The following is a 10,263-nucleotide window of genomic DNA, read 5'->3' as shown; positions in this document are numbered from 1 at the left end:
TCTTCTTATCTATCTTCCCGAAATCGAAGAGAACCCGGGTGGTAATCGAACCTGTGACCAAGCGCTTACAAGGTAGTTGCTCTACCTCCCAAGCTTTTAGCTAGGCTGACCAGAGAATTTTTTAATATTTTGACATTTATATTAGCATAGAATTTTTAAATTTTTTGACATTTATATTAGCATATTGAAAGTATGTCTCTTTGAACATCCAGATGGAGTACACTTCATCACTCCTCGCCAACGGGGAGAGAAGGTTTGCAGGCTCATCTGGGTCTCACCCAACCGTGGCGAGCAGTACTTCCTTCGAATCCTGCTGCTGGTTATCCCATGCCGAGGGTATAGTGATCTCTTGTCTCGCGGAGGAACTGGGTGCACCACCTTTCAGGAAGTTGCTCGACATCTAGGACTCGTAAACGATGACCGAGAATATCATCTAGCGCTACGGGAAGCTGCTGCCTTCATGGTTGGATCTCGACTGCGTTCTTTCTTCGTGCTTCTCTGTAACATGGGAGCTCCGGCTTTTCTCTTGTGGGGAGAGTTTCGAGACGTCCTGTGTGAGGATCACCTCGAACGGAATCCGCTTGATCCCGAACTGGCATACAAGTTGTCACTCCTCGAGATTGACCGTAGTCTGCGAAGACAAGGATCCTGCCTCACTGATCACGGTCTACCCTATGTTGCGGACGACTCAACAGAGCTCGGCAGGGAACTACTCGCCTATGGAGAAAACTTGCAAGGATCCATTGTGGATGAATGGTTGCCGCGACTGTCTCCTGACCAGCGTATGGTCTATGATCACATTCGGAATCTCTTGGATGCTAACGCACAGACGTCCCGTGTTCTCTTCATCGACGGGCCCGGGGGTTACGGAAAGACCCAGCTCATCCGGGTTATCCTCACTTGCAAGGATCCATTGTGGATGAATGGTTGCCGCGACTGTCTCCTGACCAGCGTATGGTCTTTGATCACATTCGGAATCTCTTGGAAGCTGACGCACAGACGTCCCGTGTTCTCTTCATCGACGGGCCCGGGGGTTACGGAAAGACCCAGCTCATCCGGGTTATCCTGGCATGCGTTCGGAGTCAAGGTCATGTGGCTATCGCTGTCGCAAGCTCAGGAATAGCGGCGGGTAACATGCCAGGAGGAACAACAGCGCACAGCATGTTCCGTCTCCCTCTTGATCTCGGCCAAGGCGTCGGTGTCTGGAACATTACCAACGGTTCCCATCGTGCGGAGCTTATCCGAGCCGCGAAGCTGATTGTGTTTGATGAGGCACCGATGGCACACCGGTACATCTTTGAGATGCTGGACAGGTCCCTACGAGATCTAATGAATTCCGAAACGCCCTTCGGAGGAAAGATATTTCTTTGTTCCGGGGACTTTAGACAAATCGCACCTGTCGTAGAAAAGGCGCGCACACCTTTGGACGTTGTGTGTGTATCACTACGAGCATCACCTCTGTGGAGACTGTTTAACGTGTTTCATCTTGTGACACCACAACGTACAAGAGGCACCTCTTTCTACTCCGACTTCCTTCTCCAGGTTGGCAATGGAACACTTCCAACAGAAACTTTTGGTGAAGGTCGTGAATCCCAGACTCTTGTTCCTCTGACAGGTGTGAGAGTAATGACCAATATCGAAGACCTCATTGCCGATGTGTTTCCGGCTAATATCCTGCGTGACTCTGACCAATCCGCCCGGCGTGCTATCCTCGCGCCTCTCAACGTCAATGTCAAAAAAATCAACGAGAGAATCTTGGGTATGCTCGAAGGACAACTTCACGAGCTGCTCAGTGCTGACTCTGTTGACAGAGAGGACGAGGATTCTCTTGATGCAGACATACAAATTGTAAACCAGGCCACCGGTAAAGGCGTACCGGACCACGTTTTACGTCTTAGAATCGGCTCTGTGTGTCTCATCATGAGGAATCTCAACATCGCGGACGGATTGGTCAATGGTACCAAGGTGATCGTCACTGCCATCAGTCCCCGCCTGACAGGTAGGCAATTAAAGAACTTTGATTGCTCATATTCACTCGTAAAAAGACTGCTTAATATCTAGTGGATACCTAACGGTGACAACCAAACTAGATATTACAGTCTTGCACTTGTACTGAGCTTAGGTAAATAAATCCGGACTTGTTTCGGTCGTTACTTTATTTTGGACATTTACATCTCAATATTATTGACAATGGATTTCATCTGTGTAGCTGCCGGGTCTTTTCACCAGGGCAACGAGGACATTTTCGGAGAATCTTCCAATAAGCAATGTGTGCTTAATGCCTCGGTTGCCCTAGCTTGGAGGAGTGTAGGAGGGCAGTTCGGCACCGCATCTATTGATGCGATTCTCTACACGGGTGATAGTTTGTATCGGACCGTGAGGACTGCCCGTGAAGAGGGAATACTGATATACTTGGAGCCCGAGGAAGTTCCCAGGAATATTAATATTCTCGGGGAGGATGTCACGATCCTCGACATATTGAATGTCCACAACGCCCTTTGGCCGAAGACTTCAGCTGACGTTGGAAGGAGCGTCCAGGAGTTGGGTGAAACTTTGGAAGTCCTTATCGCTCCGGGTGATAGTTTGTATCGGACCGTGAGGACTGCCCGTGAAGAGGGAATACTGATATACTTGGAGCCCGAGGAAGTCCCCCGGAATATTAATATTCTCGGGGAGGATGTCACGATCCTCGACATATTGAATGTCCATAATGCTCTTTGGCCGAGGACTTCAGCTGACGTTGGAAGGAGCGTCCAGGAGTTGGGTGAAACTTTGGAAGTCCTTATGGCTGAAGAGCGTAGAGACATCGGGTTCCTCTTCACGGGACAGTGCGTCACCGTCTCTTTTTGGCGTGAGGGAGGATTGTTTTACGTGTCTTTTCCCCCTCATTATCATTTGTATGACTTTGTAATTTGTTACATTTCTAACTTATATTACAATAAAAACATTTCTTATTCTTATTTATTTAATCTCGTTCTTATAATATAAGATTTGTCTTTAATACAAATAATTTTATACATGTCTGCTTCTTGGCCGTGCACTACAGCCACCCGCACAGCCACTCCCACAACTGCCCCCAGCACAGCTTCCAGAGCGGTTGCTGAGGGCGTTGGAAATATTGTTGGCGGGGCTGCCGGGGCCGCCGGATTTGCCGGATCCGCCGGGGCTGACTCACGGTCTTCACAACGGTGTCCTGACCAATCAAATATATAAGACCTTGTTTAGACTGCGAGAGTAAAGGGACTTTTCAGTCCTATGCTGGTAGTATAAACAAGGTATTTTCTATTCTATTGTGACAGTTATATTAGGCCGGACCAAAGGTTTGGCAGGTGAGAAGTTTAGCCTTTGTGTTCCAAACGCTGACGTATGCGACGCGCCATCTCTGAATATCTGAAACGAAAATAAAACCGATTTAAAACGAGCGAAGTGAGGTCCCAAGTTTCCAACTGACGATTTCTACTTTTTTCTCTAATTTGCATATGGTTGAAACATTAATTTCCAAATGATGGCCGGGCCCACAAAGTGAGTTTAAATAAAGACAGTAAAAATCCCCGGCACTAAAAACACTGGTCCAAATCTGAAGCCTAAGCCTTTCGGTTAACTTTCTTCTCTCCTCGATTTCGGGACGATAGCACATTAAGAGTTACATTTTCCTCTATCAAACTTCCTAAAGCCAGCCTAGTCAGTTAGGTTGGTAGCGCGAAGTGCGTCTGCATTGTACCGCTAGGCCGCGAGTTCGGTTCATGCCCGGGGCGGATTTTATCCTGAACGGATAATGTTCGTTCTTGGAACGGCTGCCTTTCTCTTATCCTGTCTTCCTTCTCTCTCCGATTTTGGGACGATAAGACCTAAACAGTTACTGTTCCCTCTATCAAACCTCTTGGAAAGAAAAGAAAAAGAAACTTTTTTTTTTTTGGAATCAGGGGACCCTAAAACGGATATTTCCACCCATTTCCCGATTTTGAAAATTTGGACCGATTGCAATACTTTCTCATTACTAGTATAGCTTCGATATACTGTAGTAATAGAAAGTAAAACGCCCTCTGGAAAAATTATCTTACTTGGCACAAATCCATTTAAGCTTCTTGTTAAACTTTTCCAGTTTTGCGTGACACTCAACGAGCGATAAATTCAAGAACTGCGCTACATCATTCGATATTTCGTCTGCAACGCGCCGATCCTTGATGTAAATTCTGGCAACTTCCTCGTGAAGACCCAACATAACTCGAACTTCAGGGGATAATGATGAGTATACGCAATCTACGTTGCTCTGAAAACATAACAAGAACATATACGAGTATGTACCTACATTTCATACAGGGTGTTAAATCCTTAGTCGTAATTTTTACTTTCTATTACTACAGTATAGCGCACTCACGGTCCTGTGCTTGGTGACAGACAGACGGGAGTCGAAGTCCATGCTGTTCTAAGTACCGAGGAAACGGTGAGCGATCCCAGAAGGCTCAGCGTTTGGAATGTGGGCTCCGGGCAACCGACCACTATAAAGTCCATGCTGTTCTAAGTACCGAGGAAACGGTGAGCGATCCCAGACGGCTCAGCGTTTGGAATGTGGGCTCCGGGCAACCGACCACTATCGATCTCTTCAGCCCTCTCATGGAGCCGTTCCAATATCCCCTGCTGTACCCTGAAGGCACCCCTGGTTGGTACATTAACCGGTTGGACAACAATGGGCGAAAACTTTCGCAGTTTAACTATGCCCGGTGTCTTCTGTTGTCGGAACCTCGCTTCTCTCATCTTGGTAGACTTTCACAAGCCTGGCAGGTTGAGATGTTTGCGAGGTTTGAGGAAGAGCGGCTTCGCTTCATCAAGAGAGTCCAATTAGGTGGCCTTGGTGGACTGCGAATGGGTCCTCCCGTGGTGTTTCCTGAGTAACGCCGAGAGCCATTTAAAAAAGCCATATTATTCTTCTTATATTTCAATGAGATCATTGTATGGAATCTATCGATACATATATTATGTATTTCGATCGTTCGTGCGGTGAATGAAAGCTAACAAGTTTATGTATTTCGATACATATTATAAGTACTATAGGAATAAAGTTGAGATGATGTTATTTATTGTTAATGTAGGCCTGAATGGGTCCTTTGGACGAACTGGTACAACCAGGGCAAGGCAGACAGGTACAAGGGGATATTGCTCACGATGAAACCATCCAAGGTGAGGGCGGAGCGCAGCCTGGGAAGATCTACCTCCCTAGTTCTTTTACCGGTGGGCCCAGGTATAGTACCTACTTGTGCATTGGACGCATTATTACAATACAAATCACAGACTAAACACGTAAAATATTCAGAATAAAGAAATAAAGCTCTAGATCTATATATTAGAATCATATGATGGTCTACATATGAGGATTTATGAACTGAACTCGATTTCAGTAAACCCAAATTCGTACGTGTAGAATGTAGGCCTGGCGTCATTTCGAACTCATGACGTTCACACACCTCCCGGTACTTTTTATGTCTTAGGTATTCTTTATATTATCAGTAGCTATGTACATAAAACCAATAATGCTGCTACTTTCTTAGTGAAGTGTATTTTACCCAAACTTCGGCTACATGCTACAGACGTACTCACCCAGCTTGAGTAAGAACCATCACCCTGCGAAGCAAACCTACACCCCGCGAAGCAAACCTAAACCCTGCGAAGCGAACCTACACTCCGCGAAGCAAACCTACACCCCGCGAATCGAACCTTCATCCCGCGAAGCAAACGTACACTCCGCGAAGCAAACCTACACCCCGCGAAGCAAACCTGCACCCCGCGAAGCCTACACAGGGGGTCTGGGGGGCGAAGCCCCCCAGCGAGCGAAGCGAGTGTAATATTACGACGTCTTGCCAGGGAAAATATCAATAAGGGGTAAAAAAAAAGGGATAAAAAACAAGGGAGAAAAGAGGAAGGGGGAAAACCATGAAGACGAGGGAAGGAGTAAAAAAAAACCCTTGGAAACCCTAGGAGAGGATCAGGGGTAAACGGATAATCACCCATCCAGATATTAACCAAAGTAATTGTTACTTAACCCTCATTTCGTGGAAAATGTTGAAAAGGTTGAATGTAGGCCTGGCGTCATTTCGAACTCATGACGTTCACACACCTCCCGGTACTTTTTATGTCTTAGGTATTCTTTATATTATCAGTAGGTATGTACATAAAACCAATAATGCTGCTACTTTCTTAGTGAAGTGTATTTTACCCAAACTTCGGCTACATGCTGCAGACGTACTCACCCAGCTTGAGTAAGAACCATCACCCCGCGAAACAAATCTACCCCCCGCGAATCAAATCTACACCCTGCGAAGCAAACCTACACCCCGCGAAGCGAACCTACACTCCGCGAAGCAAACCTACACCCCGCGAATCGAACCTGCACCCCGCGAAGCAAACCTGCACCCCGCGAAGCAAACCTACAATCGGATAGTCACCCATCCAGATATCAACCAAAGTCAATGTTGCTTCGAACTTCGAAAAAAAAATTCAATTTTTTTCATACTTTATATGATTCCTTATCACATGGGGAGTATTTTAAGATAGAAAACTTTTAGTCGAAAATTGGCCGCCGTAGGCGGTCTATTTTCGACTTAGAAAATTAAAAAAAAAGTTCAATTTTTGGACACTTTTTAATGGTCCCTCATTACATGGGGAGTATTTTAAGATAGGAAATTTTCGACCAAAAGTTGGCCGCCGTGGGCGGCTCAGGCTCGGGACTTGGGAAAATTTTCATTTTTTTTTTTCAAATACGTATTTCGTAAATGTAATAGAAAGCCGTGTGATGTTCACACCAGATTTTTTTTTTCTTTCAGAGGAGCGTTTCACCACCGCGCGCCGTTTTTATTTCGTAGTAACGATAGAACTGCTACATTTCACTCGTGGTCTCTATCGTAGCATGCCCATCCCGTAGTATGTCTCATATCAGATGGAAGAGAAGAAACACAATACTTCCCATTTAGGTGCTGGGTCAATGCGAGAATACCAGAAAGTAACCCGTTGAAATATTACCACCGGTGTAACCGTGCCTTCGTTTAAGAGTATTGTTAAGATAACAAAGTTGATTATGTAGCACTCTAATACCTTGTCATCCTAACAAAATTATTACACAATATTACACTGTTGAGATAACATAGTTAAAATTGAGACGCTAATTTCAACCTTTGCAAAATCCAATAACAGAAAATCTGCCGTTAAGGCCGCAAACTAATTATGTGGGCTCATATACCGCAACGTTTCTATGTGAGACCCGCGACATTTTTTTCTCAGTGAAGGAGGTAAAATTATTTTAAAACATCTGAACAATTTAAAATAAACCATTTAAAAATCAAGATTAAACCGTTTAAAAATCAAGATTAAACCGTTTCACAAACAGAACTATTCCTATAGTTTTGATCCTGCATCGCTCCTGGGAACTCCTTGGGATTTACTGATCTTGTGGTTGGGGTCACGGTGTTGGTCTGGGCTTGGTCTGGCTTTTTCCCCCCCCCCCCCCAAAATGGTTACATATCATGAATTATTGATGTACAGGGTGTTTAACTAAAAAGTTGCCACCCCTGAAATCTCGAGAACCGTTTGGATTTAGGAAAAACGTTAAAACACGTATTTATTTATTTTCAAGGGGAACTTACTTTTCAAGCAATATCTGGGGTGGCCCCAAGGGGGTCAACTTTAAAATCTTAAATGAGAACCCCCTACTTGTGATATATCATATTATAGATCTTAAAGAACGTAGCACTTTGGTACAAGTTTAAGCTCGATCCGACAAACAAACTCCCGCGACAAACAAGGCTCCACTAATGGTTGATATTGAAATGCAGGCCCAAAAATAAAATTTAGACTTCCGGCCTCCGGGGGTGAAAGTGGATGTTTCGAAATTTTAATTTTGGGCCTGCATTTCAATGTGAATTACTAGTGGGACTTACTTGAAGCACAAATCACCAATCGATATGAATTTCCCATTTTTGGTGCTTCCCCTTTTGGCGGGAGAACATGGAAATATGAAAATTTGAATAATCCAAAAGTCTGGCCCTAGTTGTCGGATCGAGCTCAAACTTGTACCAAAGTACCTACTACGTTCTTTAAGATTTATGATATGACATATCACAAGTAGGGGGTTTTCATTTAAGATTTTAAAGTTGGCCCCTGGGGGGCCCTCCAAAATTTCAAGTACCTTTCAAAATTCTTTATTATAATTAAGGGCTGCATGCAAATATTCAGCTTCCCAGGGTGAACAGTACACAAATTAAAAGGGTTATACAGGGTGCGCCAGTAAAACACTGAAAACTGCTCAGGGTAGGTAGATCTCATCATTTCCAACAAGGATCTGTGGGTCATTTTCCTAACTTCGGCTTCGTTTCCGAGAAATGTCCAAAAACCACCTTTTAAGAAAATGCTGACCTTGTGTCAGTTTTTAGGTCATAACTTTTTCATTTTAATCAATAAACTGTTTGTGTCTGTTTTTTAATATTATTTTATTCAATATAAGATAGTGGTTTTGAAAGCAGATAAAATGGGCTTTCTAATCATGTAAATTTTCCCAATTTTTCCATTTTGACGGAAAAATTACCGTTTTAGGCGAAAGCGCGTAACTTGGCAACGGTGCATCGTAGCAAAATGTTATTGTAGGAAATTTTGTTTCCTAAAAATCATATTTTATGACTTTTTTCATTTTAGGCACTCGTTTAGCCAATAAATGCGAAATTCGTTCGGAAAACGAGATTTTTCCGCCAATTTCCGCAATTGCGGCCAAATATGTGACGCGGGATTATTTGGGACTTTTTATGGAATAATACGGGGAGGGTACTGAACAGTTTGGCATAGGTTTATTTATTTATTTATTTATTTTATGCCCGGGTTTGGCCGTTTTTCGTGCTAATTTTACTCTACTACTACCATATATTCAGGGATTCAAGTAGCAGGTATACTTACCAAGTAATAATATTACACTTGAGCTTGTTCAGAAACCATTGTAGATCAGGCGTGTGAGGAATGTTTGACCCCTTCTGAGTTCACCGGGTATCCTCATGGTACACGGGGAATGACTCGTTGAGTTCACCGGCTACCTCATGGTAGCCAAAGTGAATGTTTGACAATCGGGGAGAGTAAGTAGGGTTTTTGAAATCACATCCCCTTGATTACCTAGAAAGGATAAAAGATGCAGAGATTTAAGTTAGGTTAGGAACTGTCTAATTTACCGACCTGAGGAAATCACTCCTCCTGGGCTTACAGTGAAGAAATTTTTACTGGCCAAACGGGTTTTGGATAGCTCTTGGTAAGGCTCTAGGGACCTCAAAATGTGTTTTGGCACTAAAATCTGACCATCAAAAATTTGACCCGATTACATTTGACCCGATTACATTTTCCTTCCTATAGGATAAGGAAAGTAAAAATTGCCCTCATTTTGAAAACACTCAATCTGTGTGCAAAATCAACATACTGTCTTTAGCCTTTCCTGGGCTAAAGCACAAATTTCGTGATAAGAAGCACCCGTTAACTCATCCAAAATCCTTGCCTTGTAAATATACACCTTGTTTTTAACGTATTTTCACGAAAAAAAGTCACATGAGCTAAAATTGGGTGAGGAGGGAGGAAAATAGAAATGGGTGCAAAACTTCCTCTGAGCATTAAAATTCACTACTTTTAAGATATACCACCACAGCGAGAGCTTGATGTTGAGGGGTCCACGACTACATTGTAACAAAAGCTCATTTAGTTCTGAACTTAGTGATATTAATTTTAACAAGCTACGACAAGTTATAACAAAGTAATGGGCAAATCAAAACCGTCAGGTAACTCTGGACCACCCTGTACTATGTTTTGACAGAAAAATGCTTGAAATATGCAGAAAATATTACCTAAGTACAGTTGTGCAAAAAACCAACACCAACAACAACACCAACACCAACAACAACACCAACACCAACAACAACACCAACACCAACAACAACACCAACAACAACAACACCAACACCAACAACAACACCAACACCAACACCAACAACAACACCAACACCAACAACAACACCAACACCAACAACAACACCAACACCAACAACAACACCAACACCAACAACAACACCAACACCAACACCAACACCAACAACAACACCAACACCAACAACAACACCAACAACAACACCAACAACAACACCAACAACAACACCAACACCAACAACAACACCAACAACAACAACACCAACACCAACACCAACACCAACAACAACACCAACAACAACAACACCAACAACAACAACAACA

At 43.6% G+C, this 10,263-nt stretch overlaps 2 long non-coding RNA genes across 2 annotated transcripts in view; both read right to left on the bottom strand.

Annotated features, from left to right (window-relative positions):
• Positions 1–2,874: 2,874 nt before the first annotated feature.
• Positions 2,875–9,002, bottom strand: LOC113471237. The gene is made up of 3 exons (XR_003394008.1): positions 8,935–9,002; positions 4,062–4,270; positions 2,875–3,390 (listed from the first exon to the last, which is right to left on the bottom strand). It is a non-coding gene; the product is annotated as an uncharacterized LOC113471237 (long non-coding RNA).
• A 96-nt stretch (positions 9,003–9,098) lies between these two features.
• The window catches only part of LOC113471238, a 4,126-nt gene continuing 2,961 nt past the window's right edge, over positions 9,099–10,263 (bottom strand). Inside the window, exon 2 of the long non-coding RNA XR_003394009.1 lies at positions 9,099–9,144. This is a non-coding gene — a long non-coding RNA (uncharacterized LOC113471238). The remainder of the gene's footprint in view (positions 9,145–10,263) is intronic.

This window comes from Diaphorina citri, unplaced genomic scaffold (assembly GCF_000475195.1).
Source record: "Diaphorina citri unplaced genomic scaffold, Diaci psyllid genome assembly version 1.1 scaffold2189, whole genome shotgun sequence".
NCBI lineage: Eukaryota > Metazoa > Arthropoda > Insecta > Hemiptera > Psyllidae > Diaphorina > Diaphorina citri.
Note: the sequence above shows the minus strand (reverse complement) of the source record. Positions and strands in the feature narration are given on the sequence as shown.